This window comes from Suricata suricatta, chromosome 2 (assembly GCF_006229205.1).
Source record: "Suricata suricatta isolate VVHF042 chromosome 2, meerkat_22Aug2017_6uvM2_HiC, whole genome shotgun sequence".
Lineage (NCBI taxonomy): Eukaryota > Metazoa > Chordata > Mammalia > Carnivora > Herpestidae > Suricata > Suricata suricatta.
Genome location: NC_043701.1, coordinates 157,217,740 through 157,244,921, shown reverse-complemented (window position 1 = coordinate 157,244,921; position 27,182 = coordinate 157,217,740). Strand labels below are relative to the sequence as shown.

The 27,182-nt window shown below is 48.0% G+C and overlaps 1 protein-coding gene and 1 long non-coding RNA gene across 2 annotated transcripts in view; one reads left to right on the top strand and one right to left on the bottom strand.

Annotated features, from left to right (window-relative positions):
* Window positions 1-2,453: 2,453 nt before the first annotated feature.
* Window positions 2,454-8,507, bottom strand: LOC115285756. Its single transcript, XR_003905681.1, has 3 exons — window positions 8,218-8,507; window positions 5,306-5,357; window positions 2,454-2,763 (listed from the first exon to the last, which is right to left on the bottom strand). It is a non-coding gene; the product is annotated as an uncharacterized LOC115285756 (long non-coding RNA).
* A 41-nt stretch (window positions 8,508-8,548) lies between these two features.
* Window positions 8,549-27,182, top strand: part of LOXL4 (lysyl oxidase like 4) — a 37,760-nt gene continuing 19,126 nt past the window's right edge. Inside the window, exon 1 of the mRNA XM_029932340.1 lies at window positions 8,549-8,717. The gene's annotated coding sequence lies outside the window, so the exon portion shown is untranslated. The remainder of the gene's footprint in view (window positions 8,718-27,182) is intronic.

Below are 27,182 nucleotides of genomic sequence, written 5' to 3'. Positions count from 1 at the left end.
CCCAAGGCCCCTGACAGGTTAAGGGCACTGGGCTTTACAACCACCACAGCCTATAGATTAACAGTTTGAGAATCTACCAGTCAACTGAGCAGCCTCGTCTCTGGCTCTCACTCTTCCCATCTTAAGTGGAAGGTTTGGAAAGCACTTTAGTTCCATGTTTCCAGGCCAGGCACAACTGACAGAATGAAATTTACTATATGTGAGATGCAGAAAGTACCTCAAAATCTGTGGGGTTTCCAAAGAGAGGGCCATTCCAGTCTACACAGCATCTTTGTGCAAAACAGACAAAGGTTCTCTTCCACAACTCATTTAAAAAACTGTTGTGATCTATTGATTTTGTTATCACAAGATACCTGATTGCCAGGAAATAGTCATAATTCATTCACAGACCTGCAAGATACACATCATCAAGGGACCCGCCACAGTTGTGTGGTGCATCACCGGCATGGTGGTGTGCATTGGCCTGGGGCAATGGTGCAGCACTGCCTCTTACCTCAGACCATTCCAAAATGGCCACAGTAAGGCCTTTGATTCTCCTTTTCCATTCCCTGAACAGCTGGCTCAAGTTGGGATGGACAACTTGTGGTGACCTTTAAACTCAGGGAACAGGTTTAGGGTGTCCTATGCTAGGCCCTAAGCACCTCCTCCACCATCCCCAGTACAAGGAAATGTCTAGAGGGCCCAAGTAGAGATAGGAGCTCAAGCCAACATCTGCTTGGAACAGGAAGAGTGGGGCTAGAGGCTGGGAGCTGTTCCAGTGTTGAAGGGGTGGTAGGGTATAGAGTGCCAGGCCAGCACGGGGGAATGTAGGGAGAGCAATAAGTGGGGCCCAAAGCTAAATGCATCCAACAGCTTTGAGACTCTACCCCCAGAGTCTTTCTCTAAGTAGGGAAAGGAATATCCTAACTTCTCCAGATGGAGAACATGAGAGGGGAGAATAGATTTCTGGGTATGATTCTCTTGCTCACACTGAGGGCAGAACTAGCATATTCCTAGATGCCCCTCCCCCACCACCAATCTCTCCAATCAGGAGGAGAAGAGATAAGTCAGACCTTGGAGGGGGGGAGTTAAATTTATTTCCACCTTCCTTTCGAAACCAGAAAGAAAGATTGGCTCCCACTTTCCCCCACTCACCCTACCCCACCCTCCATCTGAGCCTTCACCCTTGTCGCTGCCTCTGGGCTCATTATCTGCCCACTGATATTCAGAATGATTTCATTAACGTCATCGCAAATGCAGTCATGAAGAACATATTAAGGAAGTTTGAACCAGCCAATGCTTCCCACAAAAAGCCAACTTAAATCCCAAGCAAAAGATCCATTTACAGTGTCAAAGAAAACCCCAAATGCATATGGTTGAAGAAATATTGTTGTTCTTAGTCGATGCAAAGGGTGCTGCCAGAGAAGCTGCAGAAAAATTATTAATATCTATTTTTGGGAAATGTGGATTAAAAATAAACAGCCCTAGTTGAGGGCAGACATGTGACGATGGAGCGAATGTGAAAGGCAAGTGCAAGATCCTCAGTCACAAATTTCGAGCCTGAATGATCAAGCTTTATTTGTTCTCTGTATGGCTCATAATTTTAACCTTTTATTATGCAAAGCAGTCAGTTTGGCCTTACATTGCCAAAGGAAGCTTGACATGATTAACAGATCACATTTGTCAATCATTTCATCTATGAAAATGTCAGCTAGCTTGAAAGAGATGTTTTAAGTTATTTTCACCTCTTTGGACAAGAAGACTTGGGCACCCTAAGTCAGCATTCTTTCCCAAAAGCTGATGCAGAGAAAAACTGATGGTGGGGAAGGAGGCTACTGAGGATGATGGAAGGGAACCCTCCCTGCATGCCAGTGATCAGCCTTCAGCATCCAGAGGTTCAGGGTAGGGGTTGGGCTGCCAAGCAGGAGGATTTAGTTTTCCTTGCTCCTTAGGAGCTCTCCAGGGTCCTGGACAGAGTCTGCCTGAAACTGTCTGACCTACTGGACCCTCAGGCCATGAGTTGGGCTGTAGCCTCCACCTTCCTGGCTTTTGCCCTCCAGATACCAGCTACACGTAACATAAACAGCCTGCCAGTGTCTGCATCTTTCTCAGTCTTACATGACTTGAGAAAGCAGGATGTTCAGTTGAAAGAAGCTAGATTTTCCAGTCAGACACGAGCTTGAATCTGTTTTACCACACTTGATGTGAGTTGAAAAAGGTAACTCTTCTCCTTGAGCTTCAACTCTCTTTTCTGTAAAATTAGATGATAACACTTGCCTTTTAGGGTTGTAAAAAGTTTTAAAATTGATGAGTATGAAATATTTATCATGTATCTGACACAAAGCAGGTCTCAACAACAAATGCATGCCATTACTATGCATATTATCTTCAATGCTGCGCATATGCTGCTTTAGCAACATATCAATCCCTGGACTGGCGATCCCATTATCTGTTCATGAGTTAGGACCCAGTGGTGCAAGCAACAGAAAATGGGCACAGGTTTATGTAAAATAAGAAAGGGAGGAGGTTGCATTACAAGAACATGGTAGTATCTAATGGAAGCCAAGAACCTGAGTGCACCACAACTCCACAGGCTTGTAAACTTGGAGTGGTGAGGTTACTAGGACCCTCACCATCTCCCATCTCTCCTCCCCTCTGGTATCTCCTTGTTTCTTCTATAGGCAATTGTCTTTGTTCTTCCATCCACGTGGCAGAAAATACACTCCAGTGTTCATGAGTATTCACTTTATAGACTGGCTCCATTTTCTCAGTTCTGACTCCTGCCTGTTGGAATAGAAAATAAGACAGAGCCTGTTTGGAATGACCCTTGTTTAAAACAAGCCAGACCAGAGGGAAATCATCCAGCAGGAATATGCCTACTAGTCTGGGGGGGTCTTTCCCAGGAAAGACAAGATGAACACACATCCAATATTGTCCCTTGGGTTTCCACTTCAGTTACTGGTTGATTTATAAAAGCTGCTAAATTGTTTTATGATAGATGAATAGATAGATATAGATATAGATTGATGGGATTTGGGAAATGATAGAGGCAAAGGTATGTCAGTCACATATTTTTAAAATGTGTTTTTCTTTTCACCAGATTCACAGAGAATAAAAAGCTAATGGTTTTGTCAGAGTGAGACTTACCAATGCTATTCAATAACTTTCACCATGTGGGGCCATGGTGGGAAATATTGAAGATACAAACTTTGCCCAGAAGCCTCCAAAGGCATCCCATCCTTGTCCCTGGCAGGGGAGGATGTCAGAGTGACCAGGCCTCTTGATTTCTCAGTCTGTGTACAGGCGGCAACGTGACCCCACAGGAGATACTCCTGACCAAGAAGAACTGCCATACCTAGAGCTGACCTTGGAACTGGTGTCCATACAGCCTGTTCTAGGATAACTGTTCAGCCTCAAATGGCTTAAATGCATAACCTCATGCTCCACGCTCTTCAGACCCTTCTCTGCATCCTTTTTTCCTATCACTATATTCTAACAGCCTTGCAGCAGCCTCTGTTATCTATCTAGGCAGTGCTTCTCAATTTAGCTGACCATCAGAATCAAATAGAGAGTGTTTAAAATGTGGAGATCCTTAGACCACCCCCTCCCTTCCTGGGGATGTTTTGAAAGCTGGGGTTAGGTTTGGTTGGGGGAAGGATGAGGAGGAACTCATTTTTAAACAGCTTCCCCAGTGATTTGGATTTACATCAGACTTGAGAGGCCTGGACCAGGGTAAACAGTCTCCTAGCACAAACGTGAGTTGAGGCTCTGTTATGCTTTGCCCTGGGGGTAAAGGCTTTAGATATGATTTCTAAGAACTTCCTTTGCTTCAATCCTCAAAGAGAAATGATGGCATTCCTTCCTGCTACACTGGCAAGCTCGCCAGAGTGTAATGCCTTGGGGAGCACCCCAGGTTGATCAACAGAACGATTGCTTCTGTACCATGAAAGGTGATGCCTCATTGTCCTAAGAACCCTGCAATTGGAGAACAGTGCTTTAGTGAAAAACAGCTACATGAATGTCTGTGGGACACTGGGACACTGGGGCAGGGACTGGCCTGTGATTACAGGGTCACACTCCACTGTTTACGTAATCCAACAGACAGGATTAATCTCTAAGGGTCAATTGGGTAATGGGAAAGTGAGAGCCCCCAACCCAGCTAAGAAGCACAGAAAGGCTTTGCGGTTGGGTGGGAGAGGGATATTAGGATCAGCAGAGAATCAGGGCAGCTGGACCCTAAATAAAGAATATGGAAGAGCTTGGGGGGACAGAGAAGCTGGGAGGAAACTCAGAGGAAACAGAGAACTAGACAGAAAACACTAACTTCTCAGGAAGTTGAGGAGAGAAGGGTATTGGGCAGAAACAAGCTGGTCACAGCTGGCCTACAGAGACTTACAGACTGAGTAATTTCAGGGGAAATTTCAGAATAGCTGGGAGCTCTCCAGAGACAGAAATTTTGGCCTTAGCCAAAACTTGCCTCTAATAAGCTGTGCAGCCTTAGACAAGCTGCTGAGCCTCTCCGGGTCTTGATTTTTCCATCAGTAAAATGGCAGAGTGGGAGTAGTGGATTGCCATGTTCTGTTTTAGCTCTGAGACTGGGTGACATTGCCACCAAGTGGGGGAAGAACCAATCCAAGCTATGCTGTGTGCTGGGCACACACCAGCTCACCCCAGGCTGGGCCCTGTGGTGATGCCACCACACTAAGGGGACCTCCCCTAATGACTCACAGTGGGAACGAAGGGTGGCAGCCTGAAAGGGAGCCATGGGCATCAGGAGCCCTGAGGAGTGTCACAGCCATTTGGGGAACCAGGGGTCTTGACCATAAAGAGACCTGAGGCCAGTCCAACATTCCCATCGTGGGCTTCTCCCCCACCCCATAGGATCCCCATAGCCTCCACCCCAAGGATCTCTAGGAACCCTACTAAAAGGGCTCAGTACTTCTAATGACAGAAGGGAAATCCTAGGGGCACCTGGGTGGCTCAGTTGGTTAAGCATCTGACTTCAGCTCAAGTCATGATCTCAGTTTGTGGGTTCAAACCCTACATCAAGTTCTGTGCTGACAGCTCAGAGCCTGGAGCCTGCTTCAGATTCTGTGTCTCCCTCTCCCTCTGTCCCTCTCACCACCCCCTACCTCTGAAATAAATAAATATTAAAAAAAGAGGAAGAAGAGGGGAAACTGTAACTCTGCTCATGGTCAGGTTACACAGGCCAACCCACGCATCAGGGTTTTTGTTTTGGGCTGAACGGTCCCCATCATAGTGTGGTAACTGGCTAAGCTGGCAACCACCCATGGCTTTGATGGATAAAAAACAGATATAGAATTACAAGTTCCTTGTGCAGTCTGTTTGGCAGCTGTAGGGTCTGCATCAGTCAGTATCTAGTGGGAAAACAGAAACCACAGAAGTTATTTTAGCAGAGAGAATTGAATCTAGAGAATTGGTTAAAGCTGTATTGGATGATGAAACAGAGTGACTAACTGCAGATGCCACCACTGCCCCCCAGGGCTGGAGCAAAGGGATAGCCAGGGTCACCAGAATGTAGGAGCCTGGAAAGGGGGCTGCATCAGGAGCAGCTGGGGGCCAGGCCTCTGCTGCCCTGCTGATGTGTCTGAGCTGGCAGAGGGAGGTTTATTCTAGAAGTGTGCCAGAAAGGCTAGAAACTGGAATGAACTGCTGCTACCAGGATGCAGAACCTTAGTTAGGGAGAGGTTCACAGGATCAAGAAGCAAATCCGGAAGGAGCAAGTCCCAGTTCCCTCCTCCTCTTGCCTTACTGTCTCTACCGGCAGAACTTAACTGTGACCAGCTGGCAAAGGGAACATGTGGTTTGCAGAGGCACAGCCGGGGCTCCACAAAGCTGAATGTCCAAGAATGGTGCTGGGCTGAGCGACCATATGGGGCTGTCTGTGGGGCAGCCGTGGGTCTGTGGCATGGGTAGGGGGCAGAATTCAGGAGGCCAGGAGGGCAGTTTGAAAACTCAGCTAAGGCTTGCTTTGATGTGATGCTTAGGGGCCTAGGAAACTGCTGGGGCCCTGGTGGCTGGGTTAGGGGTGAGACCCAAGCCTGGGATGGCAGTGATGCCTCAGTAACTCAGGGCTGGACAGCACCATTCTAGAGACAGGAACCGGAAAAGGCTGGCTTGTGACCTCATCCTCTTCAGCCTCCACACTTCTTCCTCTGGGGGCAGGAGATGTGGGTGAGAGAGGCGCATCCCCCCCACCCCCAGAGAAAATCCTGTCCTGGGTAACACCCCGGTGGGGCGTGGCTTCCACCTCCACCAGATACTGCCTTGCTGGGTCAAATCCACTCACCTCTGGAAGGTGAGGTTCTAGAGAGGTCAGCAGTGTGCGGGAGGCACGTTGGCCCCCACATTGCATTGGCCCTTTTGGACTATAGGAGTGCCGAGTCTGTGAAGACCTGCTTGTGTAGAGCAGGTGCAGAAATGTAGCCCAGAGGGCGGCCACACTCTGTCCCTCAACCTTTACCACTCACTCCAGTGTGATGGCCGGACCTTCCACTGCCATCTGCTACCACAACCTGCTCCCCCCAAGTACCAAGAAAGATGGAATTGGCGGCCCTCGCAATGCCTGCTGGGATACCAGCTCCCAGGTGAGCTGACACTGAGGTGCCTGTCCACACACTGTCTGGCAGAATTAGAGCCCCTCCTGCCTCCCATGCCTTCCTTTCCCACCCCCACAACAGTGTTGCCTAGGGTCACCTCCTGGGCCTCATCATCCACGTCTTGGGGACTAAGACACCCAGGAAAAGGTAAAAAGGAGAGGGCCTCACGCTCAGACAGGAGCTGGCCCCACGAGAGGGCCAGCCAGGGGCGATGCGTGGGCTCTGGCCTCTCCCTCTGCAGGTGGCCCCAGAGGCCCCCACAGGAAGTGCCCACAGTCAGGCTGCCCTTTGGAGTCTGGCCTGCCACTCAGGCTTGAGGTTTCTCTGAGCAAGGCTGTGGCTGGGCTTTGGTTGGTCTGTTTTCCCCGAGATGCTGTCACGCCCGTATCTACATGACACGGGGCCTTTGAGCTCCGGGCATACTTTTGAAAAGGGAACATCTGGGTCAGACAGTCACCGTCCGAGCAAGGTTTCAAAGGACTTTCCATTCCCCAAGCCTTTCCCTTTGAGCTTGGCCAAAACTTTCCTCCTGGGCTGATATTTCTTCCTCAGAATGATAGCCTGAAGGTGAAAAATGCAGGGCAGCATTCACCGCAAGTGGGTGGAGTTGTTTTTGAGTCTGATGAGTAAGCGAGGAAAAGTACTGGCAGCTGAAGCCGGCAGCCAGTCCTGCCTAAGATCGCCCGGCTCAGTGCCAAGGCCTTGCCAGTGGCTCACGCCATGAGCTGCTGCTCAGAGAACACCCCTCTGGGAACCACAACTGGTTGAAGTCACCACCCCAGCCTTTTGTCCCCGTGCCTCCCGATACAGCCCGATGGTGCTCTGACCATCTACAGACCTCCAGCTCAGAAATGTGTCCCTGAAGGCAGTTCCCATATTTGCACCACTGCCCGTGGTCTCTTCCCTGCATCCATGCCCACGTGCCCCGGTCTCCTGGCTCAGCCAGCCAATTCAGGCTCATTCCATTTGGGGAGACTTTTCCCAGTGGTGGACAGAGTGTGTGTTGCTCTCTCTGAGTATGTGTGTGATGTGGGGCATGGGAGTGGAGGCTGGGCTTTCTTTCTCTGGGACCCTAGGGAGTGGAGCATAACTCAAGGAACAACCACATGGAGGTCACATCTCGGTCCCCCACAGCCATCAGCTGCTCCCCAACATCCAGAGGGAAAGGGGCTTTGGAGCCTCTCGGTCAGTCCCAAAGGAGTCCAGAGAAAGCCTGCTGATCCCATCAGCCCAACTCCGTGGGGGAGGGAGGCGGACAGTCAGTGGTGTGGACACTCTGTTGAAAGTTAAGGAAAGTGTCACCCATAGACTGACCCACTGACCCACTGGGGTGTGGAGCAGGGCTGTCCTGCTGGTTTGGAGAGCCAAAGACGGGGTCTGCAGAACGGGCCCCCGAACCCGCTCTTCCCCATGAGGTCCCTCTACCTGGCACCGGCAGAGCTAGATGTGCTCCGGCACCAGCGGATCTTTTTTATTTCGGGTGCACAGTAACATGTGTGGTCACACATTCACCAAAGTCAGGATGCAGGACAGTTCTGCCACCCCCAAAACTCGTGCTGCCCCTTTGTAGACAGAGTCTTCCCCCACCAAGACCTCCAGCAACCTCTGATCTCCTTACCAAGGCAGAGAGGGAAACCCAATGAGCTGAAACAAAGATGAAGTCCTAGAATGAATTACATGGTGGGTCATCCCCCGAAACACCAGGTGTGCATAAGGCCGAGAGCACCTCCAGCCGGGACTTCGGGTGGACACCGGGGAACGTGAGCATCGGCAAGGAGAGACGGGCCTTCACTGCAGGAGAACTGGGCCTTCGCCTGGACTTCGCTACGTGCCTGTCAGCAGGCTTCTTAACATCTCTGAACCTCAGTTTACTGGCATTGATGCTTGCAAGTTGGACCAGGGTGTCTCAATTGTGAGGTCGTCAGGTCTCAATAAAGGCTTAGGCCCCCAGTGTGCCTACCTCCCAGCCATGCTGGAGGAAAGAACCTGTCTTGAAATATGGTGGAAAAATTACTTTGTAGCCATGCAAACTGTGCTTCCCAGCCGACAGTGTCTGGTGGTGTGAGAACGGGGGAACAGATCTGATCCGCAGGAGAGAACTCCGCTCTGGTCAAAGTGGTGAGTAAATTTGAACTTTGTCTCTGGACCACCCCTAGGCCTCTGTTCTTCCTCACATCCCTAGGTTGGACCTCCAGAATCTAATCCCCCAGCCCCCAGCTCAGTAGCAGGGAGATCCCCAGAGCAGATGGTCAGGAGATTAGGCTCTGAACCAGGGGAGACCTAGTTCACACTGAGCCATCGTCTGGCTAGCTGACCACGGACAAGCCCCTCGGCTTCGCTGGCCTCGCTTTCCTTGTCTCTAAGTGGGGGTGGTAACAGCGCCTCTGTTACCTGTCCTGAGTGTCAAATGAGACGACACCTGTACAGCCCTTAGTGTGGGCCCGGCATACGGCTTGCTTTCTGGAAAGGTCTGTTTGTTTGTTGCTCGGTTGTTGTTATAGTTTTTTTAAACTTCAAGGAAGAATGCTGGACCCCAGTTCCTTAAACTCTCTCCCAGCTCTGGTGAGCCGTACTTCATCATTATGAAAATCTAAAGTTATGCAAAACTGACTTCTGGGAAACAAGAGCTACCCTGGAAGAAGGGCCCGTTCTGGCCTAGTTTTCACCACTGAACCCAAACTGACCTCAGCATCAGAATTGTTGATTGTGGACCAGAAATTCTCAAGCTCCTGATCGCTGGTGGAGGGAGTCAGGTCAAGGGCTCTTAGAGGCTCAATGAGTCAGAGGAAGCCTGGGGTCCCAGTCTCACCTGCAGACATCTGTCACTCATGCCCCCTTGGGCCCACAATCTCCAAACTTGTGTTTTAACTCATGGAGGTTTTTCCCTGGACTTGGCCAAACGCAGTGAGGGGACATTCAGCCCCCCTCCCCCATCAACTCGTAAATGTACAAACAGACTCCATTTTGCCTCAACAGGTACCTGAAAACTGCATAATAAAATGTATCGTTGTAAAGCAGCCCACATTTTCCCAGAGGCCCAGGGTTGTAATTGGTGGTTACTGGTCTGCTCAGTGGTGACTTAACAGCAAATTTATACCACCAACAATGTCATAAAAGCAAATACTATATGTCTCCATCATCACTTACGATATTCTAGCTATGCTCCAAGTCCTATAAAATGGGCATAAATATACTGAACACTTTATTACATGATGGGAACCAATGGCCTACATGCAATGTATGTGCAGCTATAAAAAATACAACCATGCCATAAATTTGAACTAAAACCAATATTCCAGACTTAATGGACGTCAATTAAATATTTAATTAATGCCAGTTTTCCCTACGTGCTTTGCATTCCAAGTGAATTTGAGAAGGATGACTTGAGCAGCTCAGATCACTTTTGAAAACTGCCCAGGGAAGTCTCAGTCCCTCCACATGTGAAGGTCCTCGAGGAAGTGTTAGGCCTGAATAAGTGAGTGCGTGAGACAGAGAGGTGGCTGTTAAGAACAGTGTTGGGGCGTCTGGGGGGCTCAGTAGGTTAAGTGTCCCACTCTTGATTTCGGCTCAGGTCATGATCTCATGGTTCATGAGATCAAGCCTTGCCTAGGGCTCTGCGCTGGTAACCCGGAGCCTGCTTGGGATTCTCTCTCTCTCCCTCTCTCTCTCTCTGTCCCTCTCCAGCCCCCTGCAAAATAAATAAATGAATAAATAAATAAATAAGAAATAAGAACGGTGTTAATCCCATGGAAGAGCCAAAGGGCTACCCCACACAACATGCCCGCAGCCTCTCCCCCCTGAAAGAGAAGTCACCCTGCCCTGTCACCCTGCAAGGTGGGTGGCTGAGCCGCCTGGCTGGGGAGCTGAGGGAGGGCAAGTGGTTTTATGGAGTTGCCACAGGAGTGCCACAAGGGACCACTGATGTCAGCGTCGTGGGAAGCTGCTCAAAGTGCAACAGTCTGGCTTCACCCTGGCATCCCACCACACTCTGTCTGGGATGGGGCCTAGGAACCTGCATTTCAACCAGCCCCTTGGAACTCTAGTGTTCACCGGGGTTTGAGAATGCCTACGACAGGGGTCACTCCCATCTCACCCCAGTCCAGGCCATGCATTACAGCCCCCCACTGTTGCCCACTCGACAGTGACACAGTGCGAGGGCCCTCCTCACAGCCATTCTGTCACTACCCTTCCTTCTTTGCAAGTCACCCCTGCCATTCACTGGTGGCGCATTTTTCTAAACCTTTTTAAAAATGCATTTGCCTATGGGGCGCCTGGGTGGCTTAGCTGGTTGGGTGTGCGACTTAAACTCAGGTCATGATCTCGCAGTTCTTTGTGGGTTCGAGCCCCACCCTGGGCTCTGTTCAGACAGCTCGGAGCCTGGAGCCTGCTTCGGATTCTGTGTCTCCCTCTCTCTCTGCCCCTCCCCCACTCATGCTCTGTCTCTCTTTCAAAAATAAACATTAAAATAAATAGACAACTAAATAAAAATGCATTTGCATGCCCATATATAATTTGAAGTTCTCCTCGTCTCCACACATGGCATCACACTACAAGTAGGACATGGAACTTGCTATTTTCACTTTGCGGAATGCCAGGAAGCCACTTTGCAGAATGCCAGGAATCAGGGCCTGGGATCTGCCTCATCGTTTCTCTCTTGCACCACATTCCACAGCAAGGTTGTGGCGTGGGTCATTTCATCACTCCCCTGCAGAGGGATGTGTACATCCCCCCCTTTCTTTTTATCTGGTCACTAGTCATGTGACTGCACTAGGCCCTGGGTTCCTTCACCCTCTGTCTATCTGCGCAGGCCAGGAGGGAAACAAAGGGCTCTGGGGATGGCCCCTGGCAGAGTAGGCAGCACTCAGTGGGCCCTCCACTCTTCACTGGAAAGCCTTTGAATGATGACCAGGCTGTTAGCTCAAACATTAGCTTCTCTCACTAACTAGCCTACACCTTAGTCAAGGGTCCTTGTCACTGAATAAACCTCCGGGTGTCTCCCGTGGCACCACCACTGCTCTTCCCCACTGGGGTCATTCCTCCACTCCCCACTCTGCGGGGTGCAGAGCCTGACTCCTTCCCCAGCTGGTGCTCCCTCCAGACCTGCCTTTCCAGCATTATCCCCCTTTGGGTCCTTCCCCTGGTTGACTTCAACCGGCTGGGAGTCCGCTCTCAAAGTCTATTGGAGAGGCTATTGGAGATGCCTTCCTGCCCAGTTTGTATCCCTCTGGATAACTACCTGCTCCTCAAACCCCACCACCGCTTGCTCCTCCGTGAGACCCCCTCTGATTACTCCTGCTGCAAGCCTCCCCTCAGGCCTTCACGCTCCCCAAACCCTCATCCATCCCCTCCTGTTGGGCTCCTCGGTCCAGGTAGTGCTACAGCCAGAGCCTGCACGTCTCCTAACCCAGAACCATTTCTGTACAGCTACTGTGGCCGGCGAGATGGTGCTGAAGGACTCGAGTGCCTTCCCCTTCTTTTCTTCACAAGTTCCCTGCGTGACACACAGCTTGCTGCATCTTCCCCGAAACTCAAGAGGACACCTCGTAGCTGATTGCTAGAACTAGCAAAGCAGAGGCCTCTGAATGTCTGAAACAGGACATAAAACCTGTCTTTGTCCCAGCCTCTGTGTTCTCCAATTCAGCAAATGACAGCCCTGAAGCCTTCCACTTTTCAGCCGCAGCTGAACCTTCCTTAGCTGTGGGTTCTGACGGCTTTCAACCTGTGGGGTCAGCCTCCCCCGCCCCGGGCACTGGGCTAACCCACAACACATCCATCACCAGATGAGGAGGCACTCACTCCCTGATGGCATGTTCGCGCCTCCGGGTGCATGGGAGTCAGCCCGGCAGGCCATTTGTTGAGACTGAATGAATGGCGGGACTGCCAGAGTTCCTGATTCAGAAGGTCTGAGGTGGAGCCTGGTAAATGACATTTATAGTAAGTTCTGAGGTGATGTTGAAGCTGCTGGTCTGGGGAACATATTGTGAGAACCATTGCCTTATAGGGTTTGGAACTGGATCCCGCTGCCCTAATATTAAGTGAGATGAGCCTGAGGAAAGTCCCCAGTTACTGTATGCCCACTGCCAAGTCTTATTCCTCTCTTTTTGAAGCTGGTTTTATGCAGGGAAGGTTCCCAGCAGGCTGGTGGTCAGTCTCCTGGCTGCTGAGCTAAGGGTGGGAGGTAAGCTTTGCAGAGTTCTGATCAGATTTGCTTCAAGGGACCAACGGCATCAGAATCACCGTAGCTCGAGTCCCCTCTCTTCTCTTGTACAGGCTATCTACTCCCTTTATTTCAGTGCTTCAGACCCTTTGGAGGGTCACTGGCCACTTTGCAAATCTGATGAAAGCAATGGACTCTCCTGTCCCTAGAAAAAACATATATACAGTTTTGCGTGCAATTTTGGAGGACATCACAGATGCCCCCAAGGCCCACCAAGGATCTCAGGTTGAGGGCCCCACTCTAACTCAGTGATCCTCAACCTTCACTGTGCAATGAGATGTCACCTGGGAACCTAAGAATACAGATGCCTAGAAACACCCACAACCACCACCATCTCAGAGATCCTGATGCAATAGGTCTGCTGCAGGATGAAGGCTTGAGTCCTTTTTCAATCTGTGGCCAAGTTGAAAGTACTGCAACCTGCCGCCTTCCTTTGACCAGTCCCTCCTCCCCTTTCCACACCGGCTAGACCCTTCTCAAGGCCCTTCTGCTTAGTGCGGCCCCAGGCCAGTCCTGCGCCCTCATTGCTTGCCTTGATGAATATGGGTGGATGAGATGGCTTGGTGTCTGTCCAGGGTCATCTCTCTTCAATTATCATCTTCACACAGGTTCACGGTCAATCTCTAGGCTGTAGCGGTATCTTTGCTGAGAGGGCTTCTGGAGCAGTCAACCCCATCCTTCCCACCTGGGAATAGCTGTATGCCCCATTAACTGGGCATCTCCTTCCCACTTAGATTCAGATCAGCGATAGAAGGAGCTGCTATTCTGTCCTGTCTTCAGAAACAATTAAGATGAAAAAGTATCCCAAGCAACCACATGGAAAGGTCGACTTCAGCACAGAGTGTTCACAGCCTGTGAGAATCACAATGTCAGGGGTAGCATCCCAGGAGGGTACTTTAATACTTCCAAGACACGGGACTCCATAATCAATACCTGGAGACAGCAGAGGCGATTGTAAATCGATTAAGTAAAGCGCTTAAAAAGAACAATCACAGTCTAATTATCACTCATGGCTGACTGGAGGCATACTCTAAAGTTATAAAGAACCATCTGTGGTTTCTTCCTACTCCTTCTGAGGAACTGAGTAGGAAGAAGTAGAGGTTGAGGGTGGAGAATCAGGGGGAGAGGAGGAACAGTGAGCCAGCTCTTGCCCTTGCTTAGGCAGCTGGGGTTTCTGTCTACCCAACATCCTTTCCCCTTTGTGGTACTAGCACCTCATGTTCCCTTTGAGGAACTAGTCCCTCCCATTCCTTGATGTCTTGGTTATACTGCCAAACTTCCCCCTTTCCACCCCACCCCCACCCCTTTGTCCCTTAGCACCATCTGCCCCAGTCAGACCTCTGAATTTCAACTTGAGTAACATGAGCTGGGACCATTTCACTGGCAGCAATTGTAATCAACTGCCCTCTGGCTAATAAGCAGGTCCCCTGCACTATCAGCCTGTTACCAGCCTGGATTGTTCAGCTTTTCCTGCATCCTTGCAATGAATTCCTTTTTTGTTTAAATTAGCCAAAGTCTATGTCTATTGTTCTAAGCAACACAAGCTAACCATGTCACCCAAAAGGGTCCTACTAGGAAAGGTCCAAGGGGTGAGAGATGAGAGGCTATATCCTACGTCTTCTACCAGGGCAGGGTAGGGGCAAGCAAGCCATCCCAGAGCTAGCCTGAGTGTAGGCACCGTGCAGGTCAAGGCCATATTGAGTGGGTACAAATCCTGCAAGTATGGCCAAGTTCAGCCAGTGCAGTGGTGAGGTCCATGAAATCAGCACGCTGGAGAGGCCACCTTCCAGCCACCAGAGGTGACTCAGCAACAGGGCAGCTGCTCCATCTTTGCAGTGTTTGGTCCTCTCACAGCCGAAGTTTCCACCTGTGGCTGGTGTTGTGGTTTCCTGGAGTTGCCATAACAAATTACTACAAATTACATGACTTAAACGACAGAAATGTATTCTCTCAAAAGAGGTCTGGCATCAACGTGTTGGTAAGGCCATGCTCCCTCTGAAGGCTCCAGGGGAGAGTCTTCCCTTGCTTCTTCCAGATTCTGTTAGTTCCAGAACTTTCCTGACTTGTAGCAGTATAATTTCAGTCTCCAATTTCATTTTTACCTGGACTTCTTTCCTGTGTTCATGTGTCTCAAGTCTCCCTCTCCTTTCTCTTATAAAGATATCAGTCATTGGATTTGGGGCTACCCTAAATCCAAGATGTTCTCATTGCTATGTCCTTAATTGCATCTGCAAAAACCTTTTTTCTTTCATCTTCTTAGATTCTGGGAGTTAGGACCTGGACATATTGCATTTGGAGCCACTACTCAGCCTGCTACAGCTGGCATCTGGAAATGGAATTCAGCCCATGCCTACCCCCACCTTGCATCAAAAAGCAGGCTGTATCTTATGGGAGAGTCAACACTAGGAGAAGTCTGGTTGACTAAGAGGCCAGCAAAGTTAGAATCAGGTTAGGAGCAATTTAGGCACAATAGTCAGGGGTATGTCACAGAGTGAAACATACTACAGATCAAAGATTCCATACTCATTGCACGAGAATATAGCAGATGCTTCTTATGCACCAATTCACATCCCCACAGGCAACCTCCATGATATAGAAACCAGAGAAAGAGCTGGTAAATAAATGCCCTACACATAAGAAGACTGTGAAAGGTGGAGAGCAGAAGGCAAACTAGCTAAGGAATGACATGATGGTGAGTTGCCTGAGTTTTGTTTTTGCCTCATGCATTCCAGATTTGTTACTGAAGAAGCCAGCGATCTGGCAGCACCAACAGACACTGACCACAAAGACCCCAGCAAAAGCCTACTCTCTCTAGCCAAAGGATCAGGAAGCCTATCTAGACAGAAAACTTTTAGACAATGACTGCTCTACCGCAGCAAGTACCATAGAAAAGAAAAGAACTGTGGCTTCATTCTCCCACAACCTGAGAAACACACACATACACACTCTAACAAAAGTCAAGTAGAGAGTCTAGATTTCCACCCTTACCTGGCTATAACAAGACATCTAATCCCCACTCCCATGCAGGGCGGAATAGTTGAAGGTTGAATATGGAACTGAGACTTGCATCTCTACTGAGTGGATGTATGTTAAGAAAGCTCCAGAAAAGAAAAAAGAAAAAAAAAAAAGAGAAGAAGAGGAAGAAAGAAAGAAAGTATAAAGAAAAGCCAAAAGAAAATTTTAGAACAGAAAAATACAATAACCAAAATTAAACATCTCAATGGGTGAACTCAAGAACTATAGAAAAATAGAAATGACCTAATCTGAACAACAATAAAGAAAATAGAATTAAGGGAGGAAGAAGAAGAATGAACAAAGCCTCAGGGAACTTCAGGACTATAACAAAAGATCTAATATACATCACTCATGTCACTGGAATCTTAGAAGAGGAGGAAAATGAAGGCAGGACTGAAAACGTACTAGAAGAAGTAATGTGCCAAATTTAGCAGAATGCATAAACCTATAAATTCAAGAAAATGAACAAACTCCAAATGGGATAAACCCAAACAATCTCATACTGAGGCACATCATAGTCAAACTTCTGAAAACCAAAACAGAAAAATCTTGAAAGCAGTGAAAGAAAAATGACTTTACCTATAAGGGAAAAATAGTTTGAATGACAGTAGATTTATCATCAGAAACTAAGGAGGCCAGAAATAAATGGTGTATTTTCAAGAAAAAGAAGAAATGAAAGAAAAGAACTGTCAAGATAGAATTTTTATCCATCGAGAAAAATTCTTCATGAATGAAGGGAGTTAGTCAAGGCCTTCTCAGATGAAGAAAAACAAAGAATCTGTTGTCAGGAGGTCTATCCTAAAAGGATGGCTAGCAGTTTTCTAAACAGGAAAATGATTTAAGAAAGAGAGAAAGAAAGAAGAAAGAAAGAAAGAAAGAAAGAAAGAAAGAAAGAAAGAAAGAAAGAAAGGAAGGAAGGAAGGAAGGAAGGAAGGAAGGAAGGAAGGAAGGAAGGAAGGAAGAACAAACTCTGAAACAGCAGGGAAGAAAGAAAAGCAAAAATAGAAAGATGGATAAATATTTATTTTCTTCTGTTCTTGAGTTTTCGAAATTATGTTTGACAGTTGAAGCAAAAGTTATAACACTCTCTGCTATGGTTATAAATTTATGTAAAGGAAATACTTAAGACAACTGTATTGTAAGTGGAAAAGGGGAAAGAGACATAAAGGGAGATAAGGTTTCTACAGTTCACTCTAATCGGGAAAATGGCATACCAGTGGACTTAAGAATTAGATATGTTTAATGTAATACCTCAAGCAACCACTAAAAAATGCCACACAAAGAGATACTTTAAAAAACACTATAGATGAATCAAAATGGAGTTCTAAAAAATGTTCAAGTAGCAACAGGAAAGCGGGGGGGGGGGGGGGGGAAGGAAAAAGCAAACAAAAAACTCCAGACCAAACATAAGACAAAAACAAAAACAATAAAAAACCAAAAAACAAAACAGAACAGAACAACAGAGTTAAGCACTGAGATACCAATAATTGCATTAAAAGCAAATGGTCTAAATACACCAATTAAAGGCAGAGACTGACAGAGTGGATTTAAAAATATGACTCAACTATATTTTATCTACAAGAAACTCATTTCAAATATAATGATATAGGCAGTTGGAAGGAAAGGGTAGGAAAAAAGATATCACTTAAGAATTAATCAAAAGAAAGCAGGGTGGCTCTATTAATAACAGATAAGGTATAGTTTAGAGCAATGACAATGCCCAGAAACAGAGAGGGATATTATATAATAATAAAAGGGCCAACCCACCTAAAAGAACAATCCTAAGTATGTATGTACAAATAACAGAGCTGCAGATATGTTAAGGAAGACCTGAAAGAAAAAAATAGATAAATCTACAATTATAGTTGGTGACTTCAATATTCCTTTTTGGACAATTGATAGAACAATCAGACAGAAAATCAGTAGGATATAGAATTCAACACTACCATTGGCCAACAGACTCTAATTGACATTTATAGAACCCTCTACCCAATAACGGCAGGATACACATTCTTTCCATGTGTCCTCGGATCACATACCAAGATATACCATATCCTGTGCCACAAAACAGATCTCAAAAATTTTTTAAAAATTAAATCATACAGAGTGTTATCTTACCATAATAGAAGCAAATAGAAATCACCAAATACTTGGAAATTAAACAACACACTTCTAAAAAATTCATGGGTCACAGAGGAAGTCTCAAGGGAAATTAAAAAAAAATACATTGAACTAAATAAAAATGAAAATATATCAAAACTCATGAGACAGAAATAAAGCAGTGCAAAGAGGAAAATTTATAGCACTAATGCTTACATCAGAAAAGAGGAAAAGTCACAGATCAATAACATACCTCAAGAACCTAGGAAAAGAACAAAATAAATACAAATCAGAGGAAGGGAATAATATGGATAAGAGCAGAAATTGAAAATAGAAAAACCATAAAGAAAATCAATGACTCAAAAAGTTGATTCTTTCAAAAGATCAATAAAATTGATGATCTTCTAGCAAGAAAAAGACAAAGAGAGAGAATACACAAATTACCAATAGCAGGATTTATAACTATACACCCTGCAGACATCAAAAGGATAATAACAGAATACTGTGAACAACTCTACACACATAACTCTGACAACATAGATGAATTGGACCTATAGGCAACATCATATTTAATGGTGAAAGGGTGAAAACTGAATGCTTTTCCCTTAAGATTGAAAATAAGACAAAAATATTCATGCTTACCCCGTCTCTTCATCTTATACTGGAGTTCCAACAAAATGCAATAGGACAAGAAAAAGAAATAAAAGGCATACAGATTGTAAAGGATAAAATAAAACTGTCTCTATACACAGATGACATATTTTTCTATGTAGAAAATGCCAAGGAATATATAAGGTACTAGAAGTGAGTTTAGCAATTTTACAGGATACAAGGTCAATGTGTTAAAAATAATTATATTTTTATATATTAGTGATGATCAGTTGAAAATTTAAAATATTTATGTGCCATTTGTAATATCAGAAAAATATGGAATACTTAGGCATAAATCCAACAAGCGTATGTTATATGTGAAACTTGTAGGCCGAACACTATGAATCATTAATTAAAGAAATCAAAGAAAAATAGAGAACTATATGTGTTCATGTATTAGAAGGGAATTTTCTCAAAACATCACTTCTCAAACTGATGTATAAATTCAGTGCAATTCCAATTAAAATCTGATGGGCTTTTTTGTAGAAATTGGCAAGCTGATTCTAAAATGTACATAGAAAGGCAAAGGAACTAGAATAAACCAAAGCAATTTTGAAAAAGAACAAAGTTGGAGGACTCATACTGTCTGATATAAGACTTACTATAAAGCTATAATAATTATCACGGGTGTTACTGGTGAAAAGGTAAGCCATAGGCCAGCGAAACAGACCAGAGTTCTGGTGACCAGAGCACAGAACCACGGGGGAGGGGCGGTTGCATGGGGGGGGGGCATTTTCCTCACTCATGAGGAAAGGTAGCCCCATTCTGTGCCTTGAGAAGGTGGCAGCTTTAGAAGCATCAGGGGCTAGCCCCCTCTGGCTTGGATCTAGTATTTTCCCCAGTGAGAACTAGCCACAGATCCTTGAAAGGAAACATTCTCAGCCAATGAACATCAATGGTGGGACAGGGAGGGTACAAAGCTGGAGTGGAAAATTAAGGATGAGGCTGCGTTCTATCCCTAGTTTATAGCCTGGTTTATGAGCAAATGTTGACCACTTGCTGGAAACTTCTAGTTGAAGACTGGGTGAGAATTTGGTTGGAGACAGGGATAAGAACTGCCCCTAAATAAGAAACAAGTGCTGGGACTGCTACCTAAATAATAGAGACAAGAATCTAGAAAATGTGACTTTTACCATTGGTATGACCCCAGTAGCATGCAGCGCCTGGGAGATCTGGGTTATGTTTACTTTTCTAGATTTCCCGAAGTGGCTACATTAAATAATAGGTGCTCAATAAACACTTGTGGAACAACAGATAAATGAATGATCTTACCTATACAAACAGATTCCACTGGCTGATGTTGTTCATAGAATGACATAAATATAATTCTCAACTTATGTGACTTACATGGAGGGTAGGAACTGGGTTTTGATCTCTCTGTGTCCTCACCAAGCCTAGCAAAGTGTTCTCAGTCCAAATATGATGGACCTATGCCCGATATTTAGTACAAGATAACACCCCAACTTGAATGAGGTGCATTCATTTATTAGCTCTGGTTTACTAATTCCTGCCAAAGGCACAGGCGGTACCCCAAGTTCCCATCACACCACCTCACCACAGCGACAGTAATTCAGAGTGCTGGTGGGCCGAAGCTTATGCTCATTAATTGGTAATTAGGAGAGAAAATTATTTCTCCTAAGATTAAGTTTCTGCTGATATCTTGGTGGTTTCCTTCTCTTCCACTTTGTTTACTAGAACTCAATGCTAAAAGGAGACACAGTTTATCTACACTTTTTTTTTGGATATTTTAGTCACACTTTAGAGGTCAAGCTGTCCTAAGAAAAATGATTTTCAGTTAATGGTTAGGAAATGAGGCTTTTCTTGTTCTTTCTGGGCAGTTTCCCTCGTGAACAAATGAACAACCTTGCAGCTACTTAACTCTTCTTTAGACACTGGTGTGTCCAGGAAGAGTTGTTCCTGAAACTCAAGATATATTATGAACTATGAAAGCCAGGACCAGCTCCGGGCAGAAGGAGAGGGCCTCTGGCACAAGCTCCGGGTCCCTTCTTTCTGCCCAGAGCTGGTGGGCATCAATGACACCTGTTAGCCAACTGATCTTCTGGAAGATCTCAGATTTCTGCCTGTTGGTCACAATGGCATAGATGTTTGTGGTATCAAATAGATAATGAAATTCCTGACATGCAGGAAGATCCTACCAGAATCTAGATGTTGGCCTGACTGCCTATTCTTGGCCCACATGAGTAGGGCCCTTGAGGACAATAATGAAGAATCCCTCCACCACCACCCAGTGATGTTCCTCTTGGGGACGCAGAGGTCCTCGTAGACCTCTGTGTAGGACAGAAGATATGCCCCTCCCACCCTCCAATGAAGGAATGTGGAAGACTGTGACCCCCCCCAAAGCTCAGCACACATATGTGGAGGAGTGTCCTCATAATATGAGAGGACCCCAAGAGGGCTGAGCCCACCAGGCATGTCAGACTCTAAAGAAAAAGATATCCACAGGGCTCTAGACTTTGTCAATGCAAAAATTTTCCAAGAGTATAGTCTAGAGAGGTGGTTCTTGAATATTAACAGGCATTAGAATTATCTGGAAGACATGCTGAAACACAGATGCTGGGGCCTCATCCCCAGAGTTTCTGGTCTGAGGTGGGGCCTGATAACTGGCATTTCTAACAGGTTCGCAGGAGATGCTGATGCTGCTGGCCTAGGACCACAGTCAAAGAACTGCTGGGCTAAAGTGTGAGATTGCCAGGCCAGCCTCTTGCTCTGCCTACTATTATCTGAATAAGCTCATCAAGCAGCCCTGTCTTCCAGTGGGACTTATCCTTCCCCCGGCACCCCCTTCCTCACTCCTGCTGTGGTCTCTGACGCCAAGGTCTCCCCATCTCACCTCCAGGCCTCTGGCCCTGGTCCCGGCTCAGCTCCTGCTTCGTCCAGGGATTTCCCTTGACCTCGATCCTGGCAGGTTCCCACCCTCACCTCCCCTGGCAGCCAAGGTCAAGGGAATTCTCCACCCAGCCAGTTCCTTGCTGCCTTCCCTTCATTGGTTATATGAAAATTAACTCTTTGGAGTCTGTCAGTCCCAGGTTTGAAGGATCTTACATTCTAGCCAGAGGAGAGGACGACTTTCTCACAAAGAACCTTGAAAATATTTGCAAAGTTCTTGATCAACAAACCCGATGCAAGAGAATACAAAACTGTTCAGGTCACATGTACCTCTCTTTAATCCATCAATAGTTCTGTTCCTGACCTATTTCCCACTGACTGCCTCAGTTAATGCCAAAGTAATTCACAAATGGTTGATCCGGGGCTAAGAGTGGCTCCTAGCCTGCGGTTTGGCTCTGCTCCCCAATGGTCAATGATCTTCCTAAAGAAGCTAAGGAAAGGCGAGACCCTGGGCTAGCGGAGATGCGGTGCAGGCCTCGGTGTTTCCAGGCCACCCCACGGAGGCCCTATTGCCCCCATCTGCCATGGGACACTGGGGGAAGTAATGCACTTACTGTATTCATTGTTTCTAAAGATCCAGGAAAACAGCGTGGAATAAGAAATGTTTTTTAATTTAACTTGTCTTGTGTTGCCTGAGGAAAAAGGGGTTCAATTACAGGCGGGTGAGAAGGGCAGCCCAGGCTTCTGTGAGATTCTGAAGGGGCCTCGGAGGCTTTGGGGCTGCGGCTGAGTCTTCATTCCGTCTCATTTCCCCCAGAACTTATGACTTTAATTTACCTGACCAGAAACACATCCAGGCGCCATGCCCGTATTAGCTGCTGGGACAGGCCAAGTGGGGGTTTGCAGGTAGGACTGGAGGGAAGAGGGGCAAAGAGATGGGACCAGGGAAGGGCTCGTTGAGGGGGTGGAGGGCTGGACAGGCACACATGGCTGAGAGCAGGAGGTGGGGGGAGAACAGAAGAAGGGCGAACAGGGTGCAGGAGGGCCTGGAGGGAGCAGGAACCTGATGACGGGGAGAACACGGGTGATGACCCTTCTCAGGTGGGGGCTTTGCTATGAGAAGAAGGCTAATGAAGTGAGAGACTGAGGCAGGAGCTGAAACAGGCTAGGGGGCAGAGGGGAGCAGTAAGCTCTTGGTAGCAAATTTGAGCTGGGGATCCAGGGGCAGAGGTGGAAAGTGGAGAGTCTAAGACAGGGTCTCTGCCTTTCCACAGCTTACAGGTTATTAAGATCCTCCCTGTCTATCCCCAGAACACCCCTTCCCAGACCCTCCACCCCCGACCAAACATATGAATCTGTGAAGAGTTAAATACCAGCTCAAGACAACACCAGCAAAGATCAAGATTCCTATAGCCTGGCTCTAATCAATCCCCTCGCACCCTCACCCCTCTTGGGAAATCCTCAGTGACCCCACCGGCCTAGGTGAGGTGAGGCCCCACCTGGCTCTGGGACTCCACAGCCCACAGCTCTCAAAACGTCACATGAGTGACTAGACAACCCACATCCACCCCTGGACCCATCTCTAAGCCACATTCCCATTCCCATGCGGCACCTCCTGGCCCCACCCATACACACAGTTGTCCTCAGATGGGGGCAAGCACTCCCGGCCCTGGTCTTCCACGCATCAGAGGGCATCCGTGTGGCTCTGGTCAAATCACACACCTCCAGACAGGGCACGGAGTTTCCAGGGCCAAGGGGATATGCCCACTGGAGCCCCGACCCCATTTCCAAACCACGCTCCAGAAATCTCCTGTCCAAGAGGCCAGGGTGGCTCCCAGCCCTTCCTCCAGGGTGCAGACCATACCCCTAGGCTGTGCACCATGGCTTGGGGCAGCCAAAGGACAGTGGCTGTGGGGGCCTGGACAGAGCCTGGCGTGTGCGTGTTCCCGTCACAGCAGAAGGTCCCTTGCTGTGTGGGATGGAGCAGAGGTGGAAAAGGAAGGGCTCAGGGACAGGGGCAGATGCTTCCCATAATAACATATTCCACAAAGAACTCTAGGGATTAGAAAGTTCTGGATTCAAATCTGACCTTCCAGGTCTTTCCAAAAGTGTTATGTGTCAAGGCAGGAAGATAGACCATGGTTTATTTAACAATAAGTTAGTTTGGTTTTTAACTCTGAGACATATGATAGGAGGCCCCCTTTGACTAAGGCCCAGGTCCTGCAAATGTTGAGGGGGGCCTGCCCAACTCCAATGTTACCGAGTAGTAACCATTTTTCTGAAGCTTTCAGATGAACAGTGGGGGGGAAGGTGACATTTCATATCACAAAGCCAAACTTCATAACATTACTCTTAATAATTAAAAAATTTATTTAATTTATTTTTGACAGAGAGAGAGAGACAGAGCCTGAGCAGGGGAGGGGCAAAGAGAGGAGACACAGAATCCAAAGCAGGATCCAGGCTCTGAGCTGTCAGCACAGATCATGACCTGAGCCGAAGTCAGCTGCTTAACCGACTGAGCCGCCCAGGCGTCCCATAACATTTCTCTTTAATCAGCTCTGTCTCCCTCCAAATTTCCTCTCCCGACTGCAGCCAGCTTGTCTCTCTCTCTCCTCAGGAACCATCTCCCCTGCCAGCCCACTTTTGCTAGATCCACCTCCTCACTTCCCCAACCCTTCTCTTGGCACGAAAGCCCCACACCTCACTAACCAGCCCTCAGCAAAGGAAAAGCCTGTCCCGGGTCGAGATGGTCAGTTCCCCTCCACGTGTCCTGCCATCTGTCATCCCAGTCTACTGTCCATCACCACCACATCTGTGACCAGCTCCCACCGCGTAGTGCACAACTGAGGGCACAGACTGTCTGCTTCAGCTCTGAATCTCCCCCAGCACCTGATACGTTGAGAGCGTTCATGTAAACTTTTGTAGGCAAATCAGTAGAGGAGCTGTGCTCAGAGCGAGGCCTAAAGACAGGTAGAATATAAAAAATGAAGTCAAAAGAGGAAAGGAGGAGAGGGAAAAGAAGGAACAAAAGTGGATTCTCCATGTCCTGTGGGCAACAGTGAGCCATTGAGGATTCTTGAGCTAAGGAGGACAAGATCAGTCTGCTCAGGATTCACTGAAGTCAGGGACAGCCAAGATGCAGGAAGAGAGGACAGCAGTTTGGCCCTTGGATGTCAGAAGGCAGGGGTACAAAGGCAGGACAAATGGATGCAGAAGGCTGTACCTTGGACTGGGTGAAGGAAGGGATTTGCCTGAGGCCACACAGTTCAGACAGTCAGAATAAGAAGTTGGGTCCCGTAATTCCCAAACTGTACAGTTTCCTCCATACTGAGCGTCAAAGGAGGTGGGGCCAGACTGAGTCTCAAGGGCCACTGAGGAGGAAAGCTTGCCTGGCAGCCATGACACTGGGTGCTCTGGTCAGGTTCCCAGGGGCTGTGGCGACATCCCAGGTCATTCCCATTCGGGAGGAAAGCACAGGCCCTGATTTGGGTGGGTTTGAGGAGCACCCCATGGGGAAGAGACTCCTCTTACCTACTGTCCAATCTCTCAGCTCTTCACCCTGGGAGGGGCGGGAAGATGGTGATGCTTCTGCCCTGAGCCTGGGGGTCTGGGGAAGGGCAGATAGGGTAACTTCTGACAGCAGTTCTCCCCGGCGTCCAAAGCTTTATTCGTGGCTATCCTACTTTCCCACCTCTCCTTAGTGAATTTGCAAAGTCAATAGTGAATTTGCAATGTCATCATCATAACAGCTAGCAAGTCTATCCGTCCTTCGAGGCACTTCTTCCATGAAGCCTTCAATCCTCAGACTTCCCCACTTGGTACCCAGAGCACAGAGCTAACCACATTTCTGCTACAGTTTACCACTTGCTACCCTCTGCAGATAACAACTGTGTGGTTCTAGCCAAATCACTTAACATCTCCATGCCCAGTTTCATCATCTGTAAAGGAGGATGATGAAAGTGTTGTCCGTAGGGATTTTAAGAGGATTAAATGAGATGATACACAGAGTAACTGCTCTGCACCTGTTAGCTGTTCTGATGATGACACTGCCTCGTCTGTTGGCTGATTGTGAGTCTGCCTCCTCCACCCTCATGCTGCAAATTCCTTGAGGACAGGGATCATATCTGGCTTGTTTGTGCCCCTCCCCCCACCCCACACACACTGCCCGGCTCTAGCTCAAGGACCAGCACGAAGCAGACCCACTTATTCAGGCCGCAAGCATGTAGTGAGTGCTTGCTATGCACTGAGCCATGTGACAGAACCTGGGTTTAGAGATAAATAAGAAGTTCCAGGGCCCCCAGGGTTGAGGCAGACACAGATCTGTATATCAAGGGGTCCTTGGCTCTGGCTGAGGCTGTGAGCACAGTCAGGCACGAAGGAGGACGCAGGCAGTCTCCATCAAGTCCAAGTTTATTGAGATGAACTGAATTGTCCCATTTGACCCCCACAGCAATCGAATTCAAGGGTGAGGAGATAGCCACTCAGCTGAGAAAATCCCACCACTAGTAAGCCATCAGACTGGGCCTGGGACCCAAGCCCGTCACTTGTCAATAAGAGAGCCTCACAGTGACCCCCCCCACTCACAGTGACCCCCCCCCGGTAGATTCCTCCTTTTACTACTCCCTAGCCTCAGCTTCTGTCCAGAGTCTTGTAGGTCAACGGACTTCCGGGCAACACATCCATTCATCCCCCGGGCTCCAGCCCTGGCCAGCCGCCGGCCTCCAAGGTATTTTTAGTTCTGGGCAGCTGAGCCTGGGCGGGTGATTGGCAGCAGGTGGAGCCCACGTTTTCCAATCCCTCTGTGTTGTTCCTGGCTCAGCATGAGAGGTGGCTGGGCATGAGGAGGGGGCTGAGGCATACCTGGCACCCTAGCCCACAGCTGCCTCATTGTCCCCAGGGGTGGGGCTGGGCTGGTGCTGCCACTGACCCAAAGCTGGGAGCATTCTTTCCTGTTGATTCATGCAGGGAATGCTTTGGGCCCTGTTGAGGCGGGGCAGGGGCACTGGGGGGACATCTGGGACACGGGCGGCCAGGGGTGGACAGTAGTCTTCCAGCAGCCAGGTCAGTGTGACCTGGCTGTCACCCAGGGATCAGAAGGGTCCACCTTGCCACCTAGCCCTTATCACCTTCTGCCTTGTGGTCATGTTTGTTTACAGGTCTGTCTCCCCTACCAGACGGGGAAGCCCCCCTCCCACCCCCGAAGCGTCTAGCACTCCAGCACCCTGTTTAGCAAGGAGGAGAAAATCAATAAAGATTTGCTGAATAAATGAGCCTTTGGAAGGACACTCAGGCAAGGTTGGGGGAAGAGGGGGAACCAGGCTGTACTGATCTGGACCTAGGGAGGTACTAGGAGGCTGGAACTCTCTGCCCATTTTATAGATGGGGGCACTGAGGCACTGGGAAGGACCAGGATTAAGGCAAAGAATTTGGAGGAAAGGGGCTAGGATTCAGGTGCCTGGGAGCTCAATTAAGCTGATGGAACTCCCCTGTTTCAGCCTTTTTTACTTTTGTCTTATTCTCTAGTTTCCTGCCCCCAAAGGCGCATGAGAGAGCGCACGCGCGCGCGCACGCACACACACGCGCGCGCGCACACACACACGCGCGCGCGCGCGCACACACACACACACACACACACACACACACACACACACACACACACACACACACACACACACACACACACACACACACACACACACACACACACACACACACACACACACACACACACACACACACACACACACACACAC